Consider the following 24,330-nt stretch of genomic DNA (forward strand, 5'->3'; position numbering starts at 1 on the left):
GTTTATAAAGCATTGTTCCCGAGCACTTTCTGCACAAATAAGTATTATTTTTCAGCGTTCAATCTCGGAAAATATTTTCCCAATTGCATGGAAAGAAGCTGCTATAGTTCCTATTCATAAGGCTGGAGATAGGCACAATGTGTAAAACTACAGAGGAATCTCGCTGCTGAACTGCCTAGCTAAAGTTCTGAAAAAGTTTGTGTACAATGCGATGTACGCTGCTTCTTCCAACATAATTGACGGACGACAACACGGATTTATGAAAAAGCGCTCCGCCACTTCAAACTTGATGACGTACACGAGCTTTGTAGTTCCAGCTGTAGAGAAGCATCAACCAGTGGACGCTATATATTTTGATTTCGCAAAAGCATTCGACAAGGTGCCCCACAACATTGCTGTTTTGAAACTGGAGCGATTAGGTTTTTCTGAGTGGGTTACCAGATAGCTGCATTCTTACCTCTCACAACGATCCGTCTTCGGCACTACACGCTCAAGCGCATTCGTAACGCCAACCGGTGTGCCTCAAGGAAGTCACCTAGGGCCACTGATTTTTCTCTTATTCATCAACGACCTCTGCATCCGCACCAACTCTGAAATTCAATTGCTTCAGCACTCGATTCTGCTGTGCTCCAAAACGATATAGCCAATATAGAGGACCGGTATGCAGATCAACATTGATAAATGTAAGACGATAAGTTTCGGACGCTAGGCAAATATAAGGCGTTGCGAATAGACTCTTCAAGCCTGTGTCATCGAGCGGGTGGATTCTATCCGTGACCTGGGAGTGTTATTCGACAGAAAACTTCGTTTCACCGACCACATCACTGCAACAGCGGCGAAGGCTTTTGCAACATTGGGTTTTCTAAAACGGAACGCTGTCGATTTTGTGGATTTCTACGCACTGAAATTCTTATACTGCGCACTGGTCCGGAGCACTTTGAAGTATGCTGTACAAGTATGGGCGCCATACACCGCCGTTCTAAGTAGCCGACTGGAGCGTGTTCAGAGAAGTTTTGTACGATTTGCTCTTAGAAAATTGCCTTGGAATGATCCTATCCGTCTTCCGCCGTATAATAATAGATGCATGTTGCTAGATTTGCCAACGCGAAAGTCTCGCCGCACGTTCTTGCAAAGAATGTTCATTTTCGATATGTTGTCGAACAATATTGACTGTCCCGACATTCTCTCAAGGCTTCATTTGTTTGTTCCCCCTCGTGATATAAGGAATCGTCCGCCTCTGTGGATTCCCAGGCACCGTACACTATATGGCCAGAACAATCCGGTAGACAGATGTTGTAGCAGATTAAACGAAACTGTTTTAGTTTATGACTTCCATACCACTAAATCTTATTATAAGTTAGCAAATTAGAAATTTTTAACATTGACACTAGCAATAGCATTAAGTGTTATCTGTACGATATATATTGAAGATGTAATAATAATGTAACCCGAAGTATATTTTTGGCGCGAAGTATTTTTTTGAAAAAAATGTTACCCTTCCAAAAGTCAGAAGTGTCGGATTAAATTGAAGGAATAATACATATCCTTGAGTTTTAGCCAAAAATTCGGATACGCTATTGCATTACTGTTGGCCACTTACATATGAAACGATATGAAGTTCCGTAATCGGATTAACAAAGATCACACGAATAATACTCAGCACGCTGAATAGTTGCCATGTGATAATTGAGATTGAAATGTCAGTCAGTCGGTACTCTGGCTATAACTGTTGTTCTTACTAACGTTTCGGCTTACTGTTCATCAGCCATAGTCGGACGCATAAACTTATATCATACATCCTCCATTCACTTGTAACATCGTTCACTCTCCACTAATTCGAGTGAATGGAGGAACTCTGATATAAGTTTATGCGTCCGACGATGGCTGCAGAACAGTAAGCCGAAACATTACATGTGAAAAAGTGGAATGGATTCTGTATGTTATGTTAGTATTCTATGTAGTGTTCATATCCCATTCGTAGAACAACTATAATCATTCCATCTTTTCGCGGAGACTTATACGGAGCGAAACTTTCAATCGCCCATTTGATCGATTTTTGGTTGTCACAATTCTACGAGCAAATGCCCAAGAATCAAAACTACTTGAAAAGAGCGCAGGGGCAGTCATCGGTGATGGCTTCGTACAGCCTAGCGAGCGCGTGTCAAAAAGACAGTTGAGTACTACATCTTCATCAGATGAGTAATCAACATCATCATAATTTCGATTTCGGAAGTAACTTATTTAATCTGCTAGTCTCGTTGAGATTCGAGACATTTGGCTTCGAAAGGTTCACACTTTACTCGATGCATCGAAAAAATCACACTTTGCGAGCCAACTTAAATGCCTCCGACCCGTTCCTGCGTCTGCGATACCAAGCTCTTATACTTACCTTTTACTCTAACCTGTTCGGCATCCCACCATGCATTCCACTTGCAAGTGGCTCCTCTAGAAGCACGCTTAACTCGAAGTGGACAAGCCTTTTGGTATGCTGCTACTATGAGTGAGTTTTTTTCATACACGACCTCGTCCAAGTCACATGGAGATTCAATCATCGGAAAATTCCCATGAAACCTAACCGACAATCCCTCTTCGTAGAGGTCTCAGTTCGCGTAGATTTGGTATTACGATATGCTACGATATCTAGCGAGACGTTATAATGATCGAAGACACTTTTGATAAGAAAATGATGGTTCAAGCTCGTTGGGTACGTGCCAATTCGCCTAATACTGTCAGAGTAGAGAGTTACACCTAACACCTATTCTCTGCAAATCGTGCAAATACTGTACGATTTCCTACATTGTGTATTAGGGTGGGACAAAAAATAGATTCCAGCTCCGAGCAACTTTTTGGGTACCATCTAGAACATCTGTACAAATTCTTAGCTCGATCCTTGAAACTATATTTATAAAATCCCATGTAAACTTTAAACACTGTTTAAAGTTTACATGGGATTTTATATGGGAAAATTTACTTTCACAAAATGATTCCTCCAGGAGTCGCTCATTGCTTCCTAAAAGTAAACCGTTATGTGACTTTTGTAGGAAATTTCACAAAGAATTAAAGTCTCGAAAACTACGATACGATCTGACGCTTGAGAAAAAAGTTATTAGGCTGAAACCAATTGATGCTCTGACGATTGATAAAATATTAATTTTTTCTAGCACCACTGTTGTTGGTTGTTCAATTATATGCAATTTTGTTTTGATCTCCTCTTAATGTCTCCAAATTATTTTTCTATACTGTTTGGCCACTTCGCAAGAGTTTTGAGGAATGAATTGAGTCTTCTTTTGTACATAATTAGAGAAAGTTAAAGATTTTGTATATAATTCGAACGTCAGCAGCAGTGATGCTATGAAAAGTGAAATTTTCATTAATCTTCAGGGCATCCATCGGTTTTTGCTTAATAACTTATTCCACAAGGTCTTCTAGACTTTGTTTCCTTTCATGGTCTTCTAGACTTTGTTTCCTTGATCAATTTCCTATAAAAATCAGACATCTATTTAACGGGCGACTCTTGGATGAATTAATTATCAAAAGATGTTTTCCCCATACGAAATCCCATGCAAAAATTAAACAGTGGGTGCAAAAATATAGTTTCACCAATCGAACTAAAAATTTGCAGAGTTGTTCTGGGGGCTAAATGGAACCCAAAAAGTTACTCGGAGCGAAATTTATTTATTTTTTCATATAACCATGTCCCACTCTAATGTAGATATGTGCTGCTTAAGTATTCCATCAATTCAGTGCCTCTCAAATTGATATCTGAGCGGTCCCAAGTTATTTGGTAAAAGCTAGCATCACTATCGGTAATGAGTGGATCCCTATTTCTGCTACATTATGATGCAACCCTTTTGGAATAATCAGAAGGCAAATATGCCGAACAATAGACGTATTCCCTGTTTATGTTATAAATAGTCATGTTGACTGTGGCAGGACAAATAGGTGAATTGTGAGATCAGATGTAAGATATGCGTCAATATCACTATTCGCAAGTAAACATGCACGAGGCATTTCACATGGATTTGATATTATTTGATAGATTCATAGTTGCTGTACGTTTATGCTGAAAATTTGTGCTACTCTAACCATACTCGATCACAGCACTACACATTTCATCTTCAGTAGTTAATGTACAACAACTAGAAGATACCAAACATGTTGGCTTATAATCGACTATGCCGACCTCTGAAATGGGAATTTGGAGTTTGTCCACCATTTAAATCCCTCGAATTTCGAAGAAACTAACGTTCAATACGTTAGAGATTTGCTTAACACAGCAAGAGTAAGACACATGACACTCCATGTGTGATTGGCATATTTTAGTGACTGACCGACTCATTCAGCCCTCGACAGGGAGAAGTACGTTGACTTCAGGACTCCTGTGTTCAGTCGCCTCTTACGACATGGGAGCAGGAACCCAGTTGTTCAATACTTGGCTGAGAACCTCAACCCACCGGGTTCCACACAGCCTCTAGGCTGGTTTCGTCCGGAAACAGATAAGGGACTGTTATAAACCTCCTAGTGGGCAATAGTCGGGTAATTCAGATGTGATGAAACTCGACACAGTCCACTTCCAACTCTGGGAAAAGCCACATTCTCTCTTTCATTGAAAATTTCATTTTCATTCGATTGTGTTGATACCCAAAAAATGTTGGTTTTTTAATTATAGAAGTTTTAAACTTTAGATTTGTATCTCTCCTCGGGTTCGGAAAAATCTATAACTGAATTGAACCAAGCCGAATTTTTGCGGAACACCTCCACAGGCACTGAGTGCCTGTCACCGACGCCAAAGGGGTCAACACATGAACCGGATTCAACGCAACCTACGAAAATACAACATCTTATTTGCTCGATGGTTTCCGGGAAAACTGATTCAGGTGATTTACGATTGCCTTGTACGCAGTGAGCCTGGGTTCGAGTCCCGACCCAGCACATAGCGTTAGAAATTTTTCATAAGAAATTTTTCTCACCTGAAGAGGCAATGACCTTAAGGTTAAAATCTCTATAATCGAAATATAAAAAAAGAAAATTAACAAAATTAAAACAGTGGAAAAGCCAAAATTTAAAAGCATGTAAAAAAATTGAAGAAATACGAAAATAAAACAGATAGAATAAACGAAACAATTAAATTAAATGAAGGAAATGAAGTCCTTCTTTATTTGGTATTTTACAACAAATAGAGGGATAAAAAAATATTGCAAAACAGTTAAAATGATGAAAAACGGGTGAACGGCAAAATAAGTAAATATTATATCATAAGCATGGAAAACGACAAAAGGGCGAAAAAAGATAGCAATAAACAAATAAAAACAAAGCTACGAAAACGTAAACAAATGTAGAAAAGAACAAAATGAATCCGCTGAGTTAAACGTAGAAATAGCAATAATACAAAATATTAGAAATATAAAAATTTGTATCAAAATAAAATGAGTAGAATGAAAACAATAAAATGGGAAAATGTTAAAAATATATAAAAATAGAAGAAATGTAAAAGAACATGAAAGGAATAAATAGATAAAAATAAAAAAAATCAAATTCTGACCAGTTTTTCAAATAAATTAATTTAGAACTTAATAAGTGCATCATAAAAATTGAAAAAAAAAAATGAAAACAATTGGGTGAAATTGATTAAAGTAAAAGAAAATAAGAACAAGTGCAAACAGCGCAAAACAGAAAAAAGTGCAATCATAGAAATCATGTTTAATCAAAATGGTGTAAAGGTGTAAAAATGAAAATGCTAGAAGAAATGGGAAAAAAGAAATATTACAAAAAAGGAAAACAAGAGAAAATTAAAAAAAGGTTAAATAATAAATAAATTTATATAAAGAAAGAACGGAAAAGCTTAAAATTCGATAAAATTGAGATCACCTGCACAAACGTAAAAGATAAAAACAAATTAACAGGAAAAATGTTAAAAAGATGAAAAAGAAAAATGCTAAAGGTAATAGAACATAACAATAAAGGAAAATGGGAGAATATTGAAAAAATCCGTACAAGAGATAAGCATAAAATTCAAAACTGAGAAATAGAGAACAGAAAAAATCACTAGCACGAAAAAATGGAAATAATGATGTTCTTTAGCAAACGTGAGAGATTTAACAATTAAAAAGATGGAAAGAGTAAACACTAAAACAATTTATTCGAATGGATGAAAAAAATGCAAAAAAATAGGAAATAAAAGTTTAGTGCAATAAATTAAATACATTTAATGAAATCAATTGAACAAACGGATAAAAAATAAACGAATAAAACGATAGATAAATGCAGATATTAAAAAAAACATGAAAAGATGAAACGAATTGAAAAAAGGGGACAAAAATAAAGAAATGGACGAATTTTTAAAAAACAACCAAGAATGGTAAAAATAGAAAAGGAAGTATGGGAAAGCATGGAGCAAAATATATAAAACAAAATATGAAATAAGAATTAACGGAGAAAATAGAAAAAATAAAAAGCGTGGACGAAATAGAAAAGAAAAAAAGCAGAAAAATAAAATATGAAACAATAGAACAAGTGAAATAAATTGGATTCAATAGAGACTAGAGGTTATATGGAAAATATTAGATTTCTCCGACGAAATGCCAAAAAATGGAAAAATTTAAATAATATTTTACGTGAATACGAAAAAAATACTATGGATTTTTTTCTTCGTGGGTTTGTCATGTTCTTTTTTGATTTATGGAGTTATTCAGAATTTGTTTCTCGAGTCCTATTTGCCCAATTGAGCAATCTAATAGAGAGTTACAGATTTTTCTTCTTTTTTTCTAATGGATACTTTCGTTATTCGTCTAGTAGTGACGACGAATTAAAGTAAGAAGAAATGGCGGTCACACATTGTCCTGAAAAGATAAGAAATCTCAATTGGACTAATGATTCTACTTTAATCGCATTACTTAATCAATAAAATAAATCTCTGTTTCTTGAAACCATCCACATCCACTGATTGTAATGTTTCAAATTATTTGGTAAAATACGAATCGAACTCAATTTTTCGAGAGCTTGGAACTCAAGGACACTTGAGAATTTGTTAAAGAGTCGGGTGAAATCCATAAGAAAAGTATAGTAAAGTATGAAATAGAAAATAAATTTCAGTCTATTAATACACAATTTACAAAAATTAAGATGTTATGTACTTTTGCTCACTGAACATTTTTGAGTTCTTAAAGTTTTCTTTTGATTAGTCTTTTGTGCAGTGTAAACTTTGTAATGTAATTTACAATTACCCTAATAATAAAAATTAGACTAGATTTGGTAATTTTTGTTTTTTGGCAGGACGAACCTTTGACCACAGCTCAGTTTGGCAGTATCAGTTGCTACACCTATATTTTACTATTGTCCATAAAACCACTCAAGACGTCGTCGTAATTTCAATAATCGAAAATAGATGCTTTTAGAAATTAAAAACACGCGAGCTCCAGCGTATAAGACCTTGCGGGACGACGGGTTACCTGCTAGCTATCAACAGTACGCGACGTTAAAAACGCCAATGAACAGTTTAATGAAAGCCAAGAAACGTAGTTACTGGCGCCGGTTCGTTGACGAACTAACGAAAGAAACATTGATGAGCATTTTTGGGACACGGTCCAGTGTGAAATCGAAACAGCATTAACGAGAGCGTGGAATATTTAAACCGTTGAATATTCGATTTCGCCAAGAAGGTTTGTCCGGATTCTGCTCAGGAACAGAAAATCTACTGCGCCAAGACCCCTCACGAGAGCGTGAACGAAACACCTTTTGCGACCAGATAGAATCGAATTCAATTTCTTGAAAGATCTGCTAAAAGACGCTTGTTGAATTTATTTAATAAGTTTCTTGAGGATAACATTGCCCCTCATGACTGCAAGCAAGTGAAGCTCATCGCCATCCAAAAACCAGGCAAACCAACATCCGATCACAACTCGTATCGACCGATTGCAATGCGGTCCTGTATCCGAAAGTTGTTCGAGAAAATGATCCTATTCTACCTCGACAATGCGGTCGAATCAAATGGTTTACTGTCAGATGCACAAGTTGACTTCCGCAAAGGCAAAGGGACAATTGTTTTGCGTTGCTCTCAATAGAAACTCAAATGGCCTATGCTAGTAAAGAAAGTAGTTTCTATCAACAATTTTTCTACCAGGCTACACCAGCAATGCTTTTCAACGACTTTAAACAACTTTTTGCTAAACTGAAAAGCGCAATTTGTCGTTCAAATAACCTAAAATCTGACACAAAAATATTGGTGAACCTATCGCGTAACTCTCATATGTGGACTTAAGTTTGGTGGTGCAAAAGAATCTGTATTATACTTCGACTTTATATTCAAAGGTTAGGCTCCCAACTAATGTCAGCTGCAATATTTAAATGTTATTACACATGTGTAACTACTGAAGAACTTTTTCAAATGCAACACTCGATTTTTCAGCCACTGTCAACAAAATTTTACCATTTGGTTTACAAGTTGCAATTTTCAAGATAAATTAACTGGGTTATATTCTGCACTACGCAACTTCCGATGGGATGATGCGATTTCGCTATTGGAATTAGCACCGGCTGGAATGCTTTCAATCACGCCGGTTAAATGGCGCATGCAAAATTTTATAATCCATTCACTGTCTGACTGAACATTATTACCGAAACCGGGTGCCGTAGTTCACGCTTTATTGGATCAGATTTAAGTGTCCGATTGGTTAATTTTGACACTATGGTCGCGGTCGGCTCGCTTGTTTATGTGTGTGATCTAAACCAGTTTATTTAGCCGGTATATTGTTTCATATACACAATTAGAGTTTGAAGCGGTTATGATGACCAATTTGCAGCCATGTAGGTAATTAAATTGGGTTACTAAAATCATAAAATTTTAAACCCAAAACAAGCTTAACATTAAATGCTTTTTGTTAAGATACTAAAGGAGATATATTATTGTATTGAATCCATGTAACAGGGGCCTGGATTCAACATTAAAAATTTTATTTATTGATTCGACACCTGTAAAATAGTTTCCAACCAACCAGTTAACCAGCACCAGCGGGCAGTTCAAATAAAACTTTTGACCACACCGTGTACGCGCAGGTCGGTGTAAAACTTTGAATTTTATCACCCAGACGTGGACGTTTATTGCATCACCACCGTGATCGTGGCCAACTTTTTGCAACATTTTGCGTTTGGTGCTTAGCTTTAAAATGGCACCACATATTTGCGCAGAGTTCACGTTCTAATTGGATCCTAGACACGGAAACGATGCCCATAAACGGCCGTAGACTGACTGGTGTTAATTGACATTTTTTAAGCCTGATTAAAACTGTCAATAAGCCATCCGTTCTGGGCTGATGTTGAGCAGGATTTTTTTTTTCATTCTCTACGAGACAAACCGCTTCCGCGGATGATGGAATCGAGAGGGGAAGTGAGACAGGGATGGATGAATGGATAAATTGAAATTATGACAGCGTGTAAGTATGCTAATAAATTTTAATTAATTTACAGCATAACCTTCCCGTCAAGCTTCGGAGGAGGAAAAATGAGGCAGGAGAATGACGACGGCTGACTGAGGTCGGTTTGCTGGTTTGAACTGAATGTTCGGAGTAAGGCAATTGGATGCAGTCTTTAGTGATGGGAAAAATGCTCTTGTCATACGTGGTATAGTGCCATGAGCAGGGTAATTACCGCAACCGCACTGTAAAAAGACCATATATTAGCGAATTTACTCAATAGTCCACGACCATGTCGTGCTTTTATGAAACACCGCGCTAAGGAGATCTATCATTTGGCTAATTTTATGATTTTCTTAACTATACAGGGAAGAAGAGGGTTTATCGATCTAAGTCTCACTAATCATCCCATATTTTTGAACCCATTAGCTCAATCGCTTTCAACGTATTGAAAATTTTGACAGCGTTACAAAAAAAAAAAACTTTATACATAATATTATATATCTGGGATTGAAACCATTTTATGTGCGCACGGCACAAAACCTAAATTTATGTCGAAGAATTTGCGTTTCGACTTTGTCTCATCAGAATCTGGCAATGGAATCTAAATACACTACAAAAAATAGTTCGATAAGCGATAATTAGGCGCCAAGTATGTGCCAGATTCTGGTGAGACGAAGTGAAAACAAAAATCCCTCGATAAGATTATGTATCCCGATTTAAAACGCAACTGGTAGATTGTAAATCGAGTTATCAACATACAATAAAGTAGTAGCGAAGACCACATATCATAATGACGGAGAACCTTGTCTACAATCTGGAGACAGGAATAGCAACATATTTTTCGAGTAGAGGTGTTACTTTGTATAGTAATATACATATCTACTTTTACATTGAGCTTCCTGCACACATACAATAACTTGAGGCGCTTTAACATCCTTCGCTTCTTATTTGTATGGGGGAGGCAAACAGATGTCAGACTTCTTGGAATGTAGTCTTGCACAAGAAATTAGCTGGCAGTCTTCAATTAGAGTTAATAGTATGGTAAAGTAAGTAGTTATTGTTATATGTCTCTCAAATCTAATTTGAGTGTGGGTGGTTTGTTTTGATTTAATGATGACAGTATGTACGTTGCAATACACTGCGATGCTTGTTCTACCATAAAGAAAAAAATTATAATCAACAATCTTAAATTCTTTTACTACGGCACTGCATGGTGGGATTCACGTAACAATCCAGCTGATTATTGTTCAATCCCTTACGATTTGATTGATTGTTTTGTTTATTTTAGAGTGATTTTAAACTTTGAGTTCATTCGTCTTTCCTGATTTATTAATTACATTTCGCATTCTTGCATCGTTAACCCTCCGGAAGTCGCGCATATGGCTTACCGAACGAGCAGCCGCTGGTCCCCTAAGACGATTTCGCTAGATTTTGAGAGCAGCGTGCACTCAGTGCACTAGCGCGACTTCCGGAAGGTTAAAAATAATTTAAATTTGGTTGTAAAGCTGAGCATCTTTCACAGGGTCGTTGCTCAGCGCGTCTCTAATAGATTCCCCGATCTGATACAGTTCCTGCCAGTGATGCCACAAGTACAGATTTATCTAGAAAGGTACAGATTTTTGAAGCGTTTCTGGTTCCGATTCTGTACGGTACAGATTACAGATTTTTGTAAAAAAGTACAGATTGGTACAGATTTTTTTAGATGACAGCAGAGTAAAATAATTTAACCTTGCGATGTATCCCAGTCTACAACAGGTAAACGTGGAGTTAGGACGCTGACAGAGTGATGGCGATAATCTGAAGAGAACCTGGTATTGACAGAACCCAGGCTTGTTATTTGCTCACATAATATGCACAAAGAGCGAAATTCACCGATGAAAAAAGAGCAGCACAAGAACACTGCGATGTGGAGATCATCCGCACAAAGAGAAACTTGAAAACGAAAAAGTGCTGTGTACCAAGAGATGCAGAATTTCGCACAAAGAGTCACCTTGAAGAGCCACTATTTTGTGCCTTCCCTCACTGGCAAACAAGGAGGAAGGCGAATCAAACTATTCAGATAAAGATTGATCAGAAGAACGTTTCTAAAATGTTTTTTGGTTGCCTCCTCTGCTTCCGTGCGCGTGGGACCAAGAAGCGCACTAAGGAGCCTCTTTATTTCTACTCTTTGAGGTGTGCAGCCATGGAGTAGAATGCACACATGCCCAGTTAAGCTCAGCCGGAAATGAACCGGAATTCTAGCTGGTTCTAGTTCGTATTTCGTTACATGTGTTACTGGAGCCGGTATACGAACTGGAACCAGCCAAAATTCCAGTTCATTTCCGGCTGAACTTTACTGGGTGGGAGCAACACACATCGGAGTGAAGAGCTTTATTGTGAAAGTGAAGAGCGGTGGTTTGCATAAAAAGTGTAAAGAGCGTTATTATTCTTCTTTTTATTTTCTCTGAGGTGCTTTGCACCCCTGGAGAAACCTGCTTCCACCAAATCAAAAGGATGATATTTGAGTGAAAGCCAAGCAAATCTTCTCAGAGTGCCTACACGGTAAAATTAGGTAAACCGTGTTGAAGGTAGTTTCCATTGTAGAATCACAAGTTTTTTATACTCAGCCATGAATTCAATAAACTAAAATTTAAGTTGAATTTACCTAATTTTGAGTATACGCCAAACAACTCAAAAGTATCTTCACGGAAGACCTCGACTGAGTCAAATCTCTCGTTTTGTTTTTGACAACACCAATAAGTGCGAAAGCGACGCACAACTCAAAAGTATGTTAAAAGAACTTCCTCTTTGGGTTGTTTTAATTTTTGCGCCTACTCTGACATGCTGATTTGTTTGTAAGTAAGTTTCTCGTATGCTAATGTCAGTCCCAGGCCCAGCTCTGCTTCTCGCCGCCACTCTGTAAGCGGCCTTAGGTTGCAGCAGAGATGTCAGATTTGAAGATTTGTCTTCATTTTGAAGACATTTGAAATGTTGTGAGACGTGTTTTGTCGTGACTAATGACTTACCTTTCAATATAAGGGCCCCTTTTCAAAATTTCGGAAGAAAAATGATGTAAGATTTTGAACGCTTATATCTTTTGTTGTACTGAATGGATTTAATCAATTTCTTCGGCATTTTGTCGAAAATATTTGTACCAATGTTGTATTAAATTTTGGAATATGTAGGACATTCATTATCAACGGAAAAATAGTGTTTTGAAAAATCTTTCGAGAACGACTTGGAAAAGTGAAAATTTTTAGCCCATCCCGCACAGAGCCGTCAATATGGTGCACCAACCGAACAATAAAATAATGAAAAGTTTTAAATATAGGTCCACTACATGTTTGTTCATATGATTATTAGTATTGGGCTGCTTGACGAGAGCAGTTGGTGGGGGAAATCCGGCATATTAGTTTTGGTTATCCCATTAGAAGCCGGACGGAAAGGAAAGGCTCATGATCGCACGAGAACGAGCGAGAATGCGATAGTAGTGCATATTAGCGAAAGCGTTACGTACATTTTGAACCTTAATAACTTTTCTTCTACTAAACGGATTGCCAATCTTGTTTTATAAATCGGAAGAAAAACGTTTAACGCTTGCTACCGATACGTTGTTTGCTTTATAAAATTTGTTTAAATAGTTCAAAAACTACTTTAAATGAGAATCAACATTAATGATAAAACCTATAAATAGGGGTGTCGCAGCTTTTCTCAAAGCCAGACGTGTGTAAGACGCAGTGCATAACAGACGTACGTGGTCGTGAGAAGCTGCATCGGACGACCAATCAAATCGGCTACCACCGGAGAGAAGAAGAAACACGTTGGTGGAGGTGGGGGCGGTGAGAAGGTCAAAAAGCCAAAAGCTAAGAAACGCAGTCACTGAAAAGGCGGTAGCAACTGCCACTAAAATGCCACCAAAACATCGAAGGCTGCAGCGAACAAGCCGAAGACCCCAAAGCCAAAAAAGATAAGTAAATTCACGCGTCTCTAATGTTGCCAACAGTCCTTTTCAAGACTAACAAAATACTTGTAAAGAATTAGTGGTGCTTATTTTCCGTTAGCGCTGTTAATTGTAGATGGAGTTGTGTCATAGTTATATGCAAACCGTCCTTAGGATGAATATATAATGGAAAAATAATTTTATTAGGAAGTTCCTTTTATTAATTTGCATAATTAAAAATAATTATCTTATAAGAAAATATTTTACAAATTAACCTACAAACCCGAAGGTTTTTGCAAATCCTTCCAAGAAAATCAGTGAATGTGGCAACTCTACCACTCAGCGAAAGCTACACCAAAACGAATGATGAAAATATTTTCATTTATCGCACAAAAGGATGGCCTTCCATCTGCAACGAAATGTTAATAAATAGCGTACTTATTCGGTGTGAGCTGCGAATGTTCATATGTATATACGCTGTAGAAACAAATCGTCGACAAGGCTTGAATCGTTTCAAAAGATTCTCGTCTTGTATCACCGTAGTTATCTACAAACCGTCCTTATTAGGACGAATGCAAAATGGAAAAGATGGGTTGGTAATGTATATGACATAACAGGGGTGTCGTGACCATATGAATGAAATGACAAATTTTCAGGTTAACAAGGTATTGCAATTTATTGAACAATTTTATATTTTAGTTAACATATAATAACTATCATCTCTTCCAAACAGCTTAACTCTCTGCTGTCATCCCCGTGGTTTTGCGGGGTTAAGGAGAATCATTGTAAAATGTCCAATACACGATTTTATGTTGTTACCTCCACTAAAACCACTTCTAAATACTCCCACCTTTCATACAAGTACAATGTCTGCTTGTTGAAATCATATGAAATTATTGACCTGTATTCAATGCGGAGAACTCGGTAATAAAATTGTTTTACTGAATAGACTAACGAACGGGATCCCCAGGAAAATTTCGCTGAGCTAGGGGCGGGTAATGTCCCGGACATTACCCGCCCCTAGTTTTACGTTAAGCGTGATTCATTTCTGTACGCTAGGAAAAAGATTCCGATGGGTGTTTCGAGAGATTTTAACATTGATATTTCAAAGCAAGAAAAAAAAGAAATTTGTTCATTTCATGAATGAATGTCTCAACGAGCTTAGAATCCAGAGCATCCCCTATCAACGCAGACGCCAACAACAAAGGTTCTTTTCAGAACCACCATAATTATTATAAAGAATAACTTGAAACATTCCCACATATTTCATTGAGTATCGTTCGATTTGAATTACAAGTCAAACGATTAAATATAGAAATATTATAAAATTATCTAGGGATTTTCGAGCAGCATCCTGGATTAGCAATTTTTTAAGTACAAGCTGTTTTATTTTGAATTCTACAAACTACACTGGGTATAACACAATATGATAGAAAATGCCTCATCGAGATATCACACACACACACACACACACACACACACACACACACACACACACACAGATTAACATTGTCAGACATTTCATTAATGTTCGTTCGATATATTTTTGGTATTGAATCGGGTAATAAAATGATCTTGGTAGGGATTTTTGATTTATCGCAGCTTCAATACAGAAATATTGAAATATGACTTTTCAATCCATGTTCAAAAATTCTTAAAAAATGTTATATGAAATTAAAAACCTACTAACATTGGAACGCGACAACACAGTTAGTTAATCGCAACGGATTAATATAGAGGTAACACGTATCCGTCAATAGCGCGATAGTATAGATTAACATCAAAATATTCTCTCCCGATCAATCTCAAAAAAGCGAAGCGGATGAAATAATTCCGGGGTTCCAGCGAAACCCCATTGTTCATTGAGTATCATTCGATTTGAACTACAAGTCAAACGAGTAGTCACGACACTCCGGTTATGTCTTAGACATTACTCACCCATCTTTTTCATTTTGAAGACAAATTTATTCGGATATCTGACTGATTTCTGGTAGAATTCTTGTTCAAAATCAATAACCGATTCAGAATCCTGGCCGTTGAAGACAAATGATGATACATTTGAAAAAGATACCTGTTATCCCTGGGTTGCAAACAGAATGGCGGCGAGAATTCGAGCTGGAGCTAATCTCACCCGAAATTCAAACTGGTTTCAAACGAACTGGTTTGATTTCCCCAAATGAAAAATATGTATAGGAAAAATGCTTTTTTTTAAAACAACCTTGTTATTGTTTTGGTGCAGAATGCGGTACAGATTTTCTATAGCAGAGTACAGATTTTTCAACTCCCGGTACAGATTTAATTGTGGCAACACTGGTTCCTGCAGTTCGTTTTATTCAGGGCATCTGGTGATACAGGTCAATCTGTACTGTTGCCTCCCTGAAATAAACCCTTGTGAGTTAGCATCGTGTGTCCGGTCCTGAGTCGAGAGAATATGTGCTGTTCTCTTCTCGAGGTGCGATCATCCCATCTAGTGAGATTTCCTTTGATTTTCCGAAGGAATAAATCTCGTTCGATTCGCCATTTTACTTCTACTTCAGTTTGAATCCGCCTTTCGATGTCTTGCTTTATGTCCATTCCCGGGACTTCGGTTGCAAGCAGTGTAGTTCTTCTACCGAGTGCAGCGAGCCTGTCTGCTTCGTAATTGCCATTGATTCCGCAGTGCCCCAGGATCCAACAGAATGTTGTCCTTTGATCGCAAATGTTCTCTATCGCCTGAATCCAGGGATGTTTCAAGGAACCTTTCTCCAAAGTAGCTAATACGCTAGCAGAGTAGTCTTATTTTAATGGACCAATCGATTGTGGGTCCTTTTTTTGATTCCATCGACAATCCCAGACTGCATGGAGTCTAGCAATTGGAGGGCAGGCGATGTTTGATCGTAGGTGCCGTCCGTTTTTTCAAGAAAACTCACAAGTTTTACGAATTGTTGCTGAAGCTACCATTGCATCGAAGGGTAGGAATCCTGCTTTGATACAACCAGGGGCGGCGAAACGCTTTACGCCCGAGTGGGTAGATCGATCGATGTTTTCAAATGTGTGTAGTGCGAGATACACGCGTTGCGCATCTAAATTTTTTGTTATGGTTCAAAATTTCGAGTGGGTAATTACCCACTCGGTTATTTTCGAGTGGGTAGTACTACCCATACTACCTACGCTTTTCGCCGGCCCTGGATAGAACTGAGTAAAATTGAGGTTGTGCAGGTTGTCAGTCAGTTCCGGTTGGGGTGTAACGTCCGCACTGACGGTGCTGCACCTCCTTTGAGATTTTTGTTAACCTCGAAGCATCTGAGACATGATCATCAAAAGTCGACTGGGCGGCAACGGGTAGCGGTGGGTTTTCTGCTATAGCCGCGTAGTTTTGGGATTTGTTGGCGGTATTACTAACGAAATAATCTTGAGTCCGGTTGAAAACAACGGTGGGTATTAAAGGTACTCCAACAGCATCAGGTTCTTCGGAAGCTTCTGCCACCGACGCCTGAAGAGATTTCATCGAATGAAGTGGCTCTTGTGTGGTATTCATTGCGATTATTGCACAGAACTGTGTTGCGTTGATTCTTTTGTGTATTCGTAGGTTTGTTGAAATCCATTAGTTTGTTGTGGTTCCACTATGGTTGTCTACGGGGTCTGCGTTCCTTCGATTTGCTTGGAATGTTCTCCAGTTCTAGTGATAGCCGGATTGGTGTTGGATCAATATTTTTCATTTTTCTCCATGCTTTTCTCACTACCTTGGACTGCGCTGTATTTGGCTTTTTTCGGTTGATTTCCGGATGACTTCCTGTTTGTAGTTATAGGGGCTTTCAACGTTTTCTTGTGGTTGCTTAAATTTTAATATTGATTGGCTCAGCGATCAAAATTCTAACGAATTGAAGTAGATGGCTTAGTTTTTTTTTATTTTTAAGCAAACGGTTAGTGAGCTTACAAGAGTTTCCAGTCACAGTACAGCATTGATAGATCACATGTCGTCGCTGTTGTGCTATCTTATCTTACAAACGCCATTTTGGCGTTTTCAGAATTTTTACATTCTGCTTGGTTACTGAGATATAGCAAGAAACGTGCTGAGAAAATTTTAATTTTTACTTCAAATGACTGTGTCTGGGGATTGGCTCAAGATATCTTGATGTATAAGATCTTTTTATTTGTAAAATTATCTGAGGAACACAATAGCATAATCATTTTCAAAACAAAAATACACGAACTGTGAGACAAATGCAGACTTATTTCCTTCAAAATGCATTTCACCGATTGTTTATAGACCAAATGAAGACAAAGATATAAATAAAAGTTAATAAATGATGATTTTTTTCTATGGAAAATTTTCCATGCTCGATTATGATACGCCATACAAATTTTGTCATCAATACACACCTACGACACGTGTGAGTACGACTTTTGTTTACATTTATAGTAAAAGCTCGCAACATAGTTACCCGATCTTCGTAATATTTGAGCATGAGCATGAGCATAATGACCGTACAATTCGTAGTTGCTACTCCGTGATTGACTAGAACAAGCAAAATTGCACAGAGAATCAACGAATTGGTCCTGGGAGTAGCTATCCATTCTCAATGTGCACGTTTCGAGAGCTATATACTTTGAAATGCCAATAACGGCGCCGGCCACGTCCTTACAGTCATCGGGGAAGGAAAGGAATGTTAGTGTAACCAACGTTGTTATGGAGACCGTGTATACCTCTGCATCTCCACGTTTGTCACGGGAAGGAGTTTTTGTTAGAAGGATGGGGTAAATAGTTACATAAATTTGGGTTCACCTTGATAAGTGAAACGATCTATGCAACTCTCAGAAGTATTATCATATGTTCATTGCTCTGGGCAGCCGGCTTTCGAGAATTTATGATATTTATCGTTTGTTGAATTAATTTTGAAATGCTCGGTTTGTAAAAAAAGCAACTTCAGCTTCGAATTACCGACAGTCGGGAGTGTAGCTTATGTTTAATTGCATCAAACGGTATGTGAACGATTTTATTATTCCTTGTTTCTTTATTCCGGCGAAACGCGACATTCCAAAAACAATACAATATCATGAAAAGCGATTACCTTTAGGTCTCGAGACATTTGTCGACATAGATATTGTAATACCGAAGATTTCGTAATATAAGTATTATTTATCGTGTATTAACGTTGGTATTCTAAAACAAATAAAACGACAATTGTGTATTGGTTTCTTTCTCCGCGATTGTATAAGGGGCCGATTGTTTTGTTATTCGCGAGCGGTTTTAAGCTAAATAAAGCGTATTTTAAACCGCATAAAATATGCACTATCGAAATTCCTGAAACGACTAGCTTTGTATGTCGAATATACAACCGATGACGCTAATTTTTACATTAATTACTAGAACTAGTAACTGGCTTCTGATTCTTCTCGCGAACTGTTAATACTCAACCCTCATACATGATTCTATAGTCATCACTTCACTCAGACAAGACCATGCATATTTCTCACGCACATAAAATGCCCAGTGAATTAGTTTCTTAGTTTGTCAAATAAACACTAAACAAACAAAGAAATTAGTTTGATCAGTCCAAAGAAATGTCAACTCGATTAGCATCAACCGGCGGATACGTATTCCTATACAATGCCATCAAATCAAAGAATATTTGAAATTACATACGACAAGATGTGTGCAATTCAAAATAAAACGAAATGAAAACTACTCAATTATTTGCAATAAAATAGGATCGGAAAAATTAGTTGCTTAACCAATGATGATTCTCAAAGATAGCACTGTTGATGAATCACCTTATAAAATAGGTGATAAGGGACGCGGGCGAGAATAGCTGACCACCGCCTATTCAGAAATTCTCAGTTTTGCAATGGAAATGTAACTTAAACCCCAGACAACCGACTGTTGGGAGTATGCTGAATATGGCAATTAACAATATAGTGCATGTGCTATGCAAAGTGATGTTACCAAGAATGTGAGAATGAGAGCAATTACCACAACGAGCATGATTTAATGGATTAAAATCATATCGAGAAATATGTCAATCAAAAATTTACTCTTCGTGACATGACTGCCGCAAACTGGCAGCCGGACGTCGATCTCCCTCGCAAACTGTTAATTTTCATAAAGATCTCTAGTACTCCTCACAGACAAGGCCATGCGCACTCCCCACACACACCCACTGCCATACACGTTAGTCCCCTTATTGGCCAAATAAACTATTTTGCTCAATTCAAAAATGTATCAGCCTGATCGGCGCCACCCAGTGGATAACTAAAAACTTATAAACTTTTGCCCGTTTCCTTGCAAAATTACCATATGAAAACACCTTTCAAATTTCACTCGACAAAAATGGTCGAGTTTGAGCAAAAAATGAATAAAATTGAACGCAGACTACCGCTCATTCGCAACAAAATAAGATCGGAAAAAACTAAACTTGCTCATTTTCAAATACAGCGTTATAGACGAATCACTCTATTAAAATTTCATGATAGAGGACGCGGACGACGCGAGCTAGCAACCATATAAGCCATGATTAAATGTAGAAATATTATAAAATTATCTAGGGATTTTCGAGCAGCATCATGGATTGGCAATTTTTGAAGTACAAGCTGTTTTATTTTGAATTCTACAAACTACACTTGGTATAACACAATATGATAGAAAAAGCCTCATAGAGATATCACAGAGAGAGAGAGAGAGATTAATATCATTTTATTAATGCGTTTAGCCAACAACGTATTCTTCGGCTAACCAACATTTTCAGACATTTTATTAATGTTCGTTCGATATATTTTTGGTATTGAATCGGGTAATAAAATGATCTTGGTAGGGATTTTTGCTTTATCGCAGCTTCAATACAGAAATAATGAAATATGACTTTTCAATCCATGTTCAAAAATTCTTAAAAAATGTTATATGAAATTAAAAACCTACTAACATTAGAACGCGACAACACAGTTAGTTAATCGCAACGGATTAATATAGAGGTAACACGTATCCATCAATAGCGCGATAGTATAGATTAACATCAAAATATTCTCTCCCGATCAATTTCAAAAAAGCGATGCGGATGAAATAATTCCGGAGTTCCAGCGAAACCCCATTGTAAATTGCGATAACTCTCCAAAGAAAATTTCTTCACTTCCACCACAAAAATACTTTCTTCGCGGATATCCAACACTACCAAATCCCTAAGGCTAATCGCAAACGTTGATGATTTTCGCATGAACTTTGCCATTTCACATCTGCGACCACAACAAATAAATCGCAATGCTAATACTTCTCAATAATATGTGTGACGACTTCCACAAAAAAATCCGTCAAAACAAGCAAACGTACACGAAGAACTTTATTTAGTAATCGATGCATATTTTTCTATCACCCATGTAAACCACAAATACTGCTAAGTCTCTGTGCAATAACCGAGAATTGGTAAGAGATACTAAATTCATCATAAAACTACTGTATTGCTCGAAGCATTTCCAAAACTGCTATTAAATTTCAAATTGTTGGAAGAAAACATCGCACATTTTTGGTAGCTCTTCGGTATGCATCGCAAAAAACGAATATTATGCAGTGAATATTTTGGCAAAGTCATGTTTGTGAGACTGCATTTGTATAAAAATACGTGATGAGACCTTGTTGAGGATCTGTTTTTGGTCGGTGAGAATACAAAATATAATACTTCCTTTGGTCGCTGAGGTACGACACATCCAATACGTCAGTTGTGCACTCACTGATAATCACTTATCAGATTTCTCGAAATGCACACTCAACAGTTTTTTAAACGTATATCTTCCATATTACACAAAGATATCTGTATGTTATTATTACTTTAACAACAAGCAGGTACTTGTGGGTAGTTGTTTACACTTGATAAATTTAATTGAAATGACACGCAAAAAACACAATTGATCAATCTGGCAGTGTTGCCGATTCCCCCATAGTTAACCGATCTTCGTAATATTTGAGGGATTAACCCTTTCATGCCCAACTTTTTTCTAGTGCATGTAGGGTTTCAAAGCTATTTTTCCTTAAAAACGGTTGGGTCAAGAAACACGAAAAGCCTATTTTCATAAAGATTGGTGCTTCCATGGCAGTGCTAGAAGCTGGTCAATTTTTACCTTCTAATACTCAATACAATTCTCCTAGAAAAATTACAATAGTTCAATTACGTGGAAAACGTAGCCAATGACAGTCTAAACTGATAAGTTATATCAGTTTTCAATAATATCGCACCATAACGAAGATATATGAAAAAATCTTTTTCCGTCGTCAACGTAAATTGTCTCTGGCAGCACTGCTCCATCGGAATTCAATCAGACTAATTGCAATAACTTCAGTTCTAGAGTTGATCCTTGTAAATGTTAATACTCAAATGAAAGGCAATAATCACATTAATGAGCCTTACTTGTTTTTGTGAGCAAATCTTGCCTGAATCAAAAGTTATAGCTGTTTAAAAACGTTGTTGTCCACAAACAACATGGGCATGAATGGGTTAATACAGAATAGATAGAAGCATCAATTGTCTGCTTTGAATTGTCTATACCATTTATCAGTTTCAAGATATTCAACTTCAAACTTTAAAAATAGTTTTTCTTGAAATGTGCTAAATGGCGCTTGTCATAAGATAGCACAACAGCGACGATGTATTATAATTTAGATGGGGTTCATTTGCAGGTAGGGTTCCAGCGTGAAAAAAATACCTTTTTTGCGATTTTCTTTAGAACCTCTTTAGAACCTGCCATTCAAAAACTACTTAACCGATTTCTTTAAAATTTTGCATACATATTCTATGTAAATAATACCTAACCCATACGTTGAGTTTTTGAGATATTTTTTCGATTAAGGGGGTGTTTACTCAAAAAATATAAATATAAATTTTTATTTAAAATGAGTTAAGAACCCTTTTAATTGAAAATGGTAGGTAACACCGCAAATCATGTTTTTCCAGAGACGTTCTATAAAAAGCTTCATGACCGAGTTAACATAGTTAACCGATCTTCGTAATATTTGAGGGATTAATACAGAATAGATAGAAGCATCAATTGTCTGCTTTGAATTGTTTATACCATTTATCAGCTTCATGATATTCAACTTCAAACTTTAAAAACCTGTTTTAATCCACCTTGTGGTGCAATTGTGCCTTTCTCATTTGTCCAAACTACGTTTCTATGGCTGGTTATGTTCAATACAACGGTGGAAAGAATATTACATATTCAGTACGATTTGCACATACATACAACGGATCGACAGCCAAGATCTTGAGATGCTATGTGTCGACACCGAAACATCGCTTGAAACCAGCGTCGGATCAAGGAAGAGGATCCGGGGGGTCCGGTTTTCTTAAGAATTTTTAAACTAGTTTCAATTTTAAAGTAGCAACCCCTCATTGCATACTCCTACCTACGCCTAAACAAGTCAAAAAAAATCGCGGGATTAGGTTGACGATTTTTAGAGTGATTGTATAACCTTTCTATATGAGAAAGGCAAAAAGGTGCCAAAGTCCAAAAAAGTCAATTTTAGTCAAAATTTTTTTTCTATATTTCATCAAATCTCAACGTTTTATGCATTTTAAAGTCATTTGGCATCAAAAATGCAAATTCGGTTTTGAAATTTTCCCTTACTCCCCCATTTGAGAATTTTTCAATTTAGTTTATATGGGAATTTGCTGTGTGGACGCACTCTTCAACCCGTAACTCTGGAACCGGAAGCCCAATCAATAAAAAATTCAATAGCATCCGATTCGAAGGTTGTACCTTTCATTTGAGACTTAGTTTGTGCAAATCGGTCCAGCCATCTCTGCGAAACAGAGGTGACATTTATACATACACACATACACACATACGCACACACACATACATACACACACAGACATTTTCCGATCTCGACGAACTGAGTCGAATGGCATATGACATTTGGTCCTCCGGGCCGGGATTAGGTTGCCGATTTTTAGAATGATTGCATAAGCTTTCTATATGAGAAAGGCAAAATAGTCTTTCTCGAAATGTGCTAAATGGCGCTTATCATAAGATAGCACAACAGCGACGATGTATTGTAATTTTGATGGGGTTCATTCGCAGGTAGGTAGAGTAAGGGTTCCAGCGGGAAAAAATACCTTTTTTGCGATTTTCTTTAGAACCTGTTACCTGCCATTCAAAAACTACTTAACCGATTTCTTTCAAATTTTGGTTACATATTCTATGTAAATAATACCTAACCTCTCTACGTTGAGTTTTTGAGATATTTTTTCGATTAAGGGGGGTGTTTACTCATAAAAAGGCGGAAATTTTCGCAAAAATATATTTTTTTATTTAAAATGTTAAGAAACCCCTTTAATTGAAAATGGTAGGTAACACCGCAAATCATGTTTTTCCAAAGACGTTCTACAAAAAGTTTCGTGACTGAGTCATTTGTAGATATTTTTGCATATAAAAACTTTAGCATGTTATTGAAATGATACAATATAATATAGAAAAGTTTTGATCAATTCGCTTCACGCAAAATTCTAAAAAATCGCAAAAGAAAGAGTTTTTTTCACGCAGGAGCCCTTACCCTAAAATAAAGTGCTGGAAAAGATATTCGAAATAAGCCATGTCTCAACTTGTTTCGAGAAACCTGGATTTTAAGGAATTAAACAGAAATTAGGATAACAAGGCAGCTGTTCTAACTAACGCTTTAAAAGAGTGTACGAATAGTTTGGTTTCTCAAAAATATCTTAATTTAAATAACTCGAACAGCTGGTACTCTTTAGATCTTTTGTGCCTAAAACGTAAAAGAGAGAAAAAGTACAAGAAATTTTGTAGAACGTCTTTTAAGTGCAAAATATTTATTCACGGGCTTTGAAAAATACCAAATGTGAAAATATTCAAAGGAAGATCGATCAACATCAAAACAACAGCGAAGAGTTTTGGAAAATCCTAAAGAATTTAATTAAACCTAAACCTAGTTCCTCGGAGTCCATAACTTTTAACGGGATAGAAGAGCGATCTGAATAATACCTGAAAATTTGTACAGCTATTTCGCTAACAGTGTATTGT

At 37.0% G+C, this 24,330-nt stretch overlaps 1 protein-coding gene across 11 annotated transcripts in view; it reads right to left on the reverse strand.

Annotated features, from left to right (window-relative positions):
* Positions 1 to 24,330, reverse strand: part of LOC131690758 (collagen alpha-1(XVIII) chain) — a 1,092,580-nt gene that overhangs the window by 841,579 nt on the left and 226,671 nt on the right. The gene's annotated exons all lie outside the window — the stretch shown is intronic.

Source organism: Topomyia yanbarensis, chromosome 3 (genome assembly GCF_030247195.1).
Source record: "Topomyia yanbarensis strain Yona2022 chromosome 3, ASM3024719v1, whole genome shotgun sequence".
NCBI lineage: Eukaryota > Metazoa > Arthropoda > Insecta > Diptera > Culicidae > Topomyia > Topomyia yanbarensis.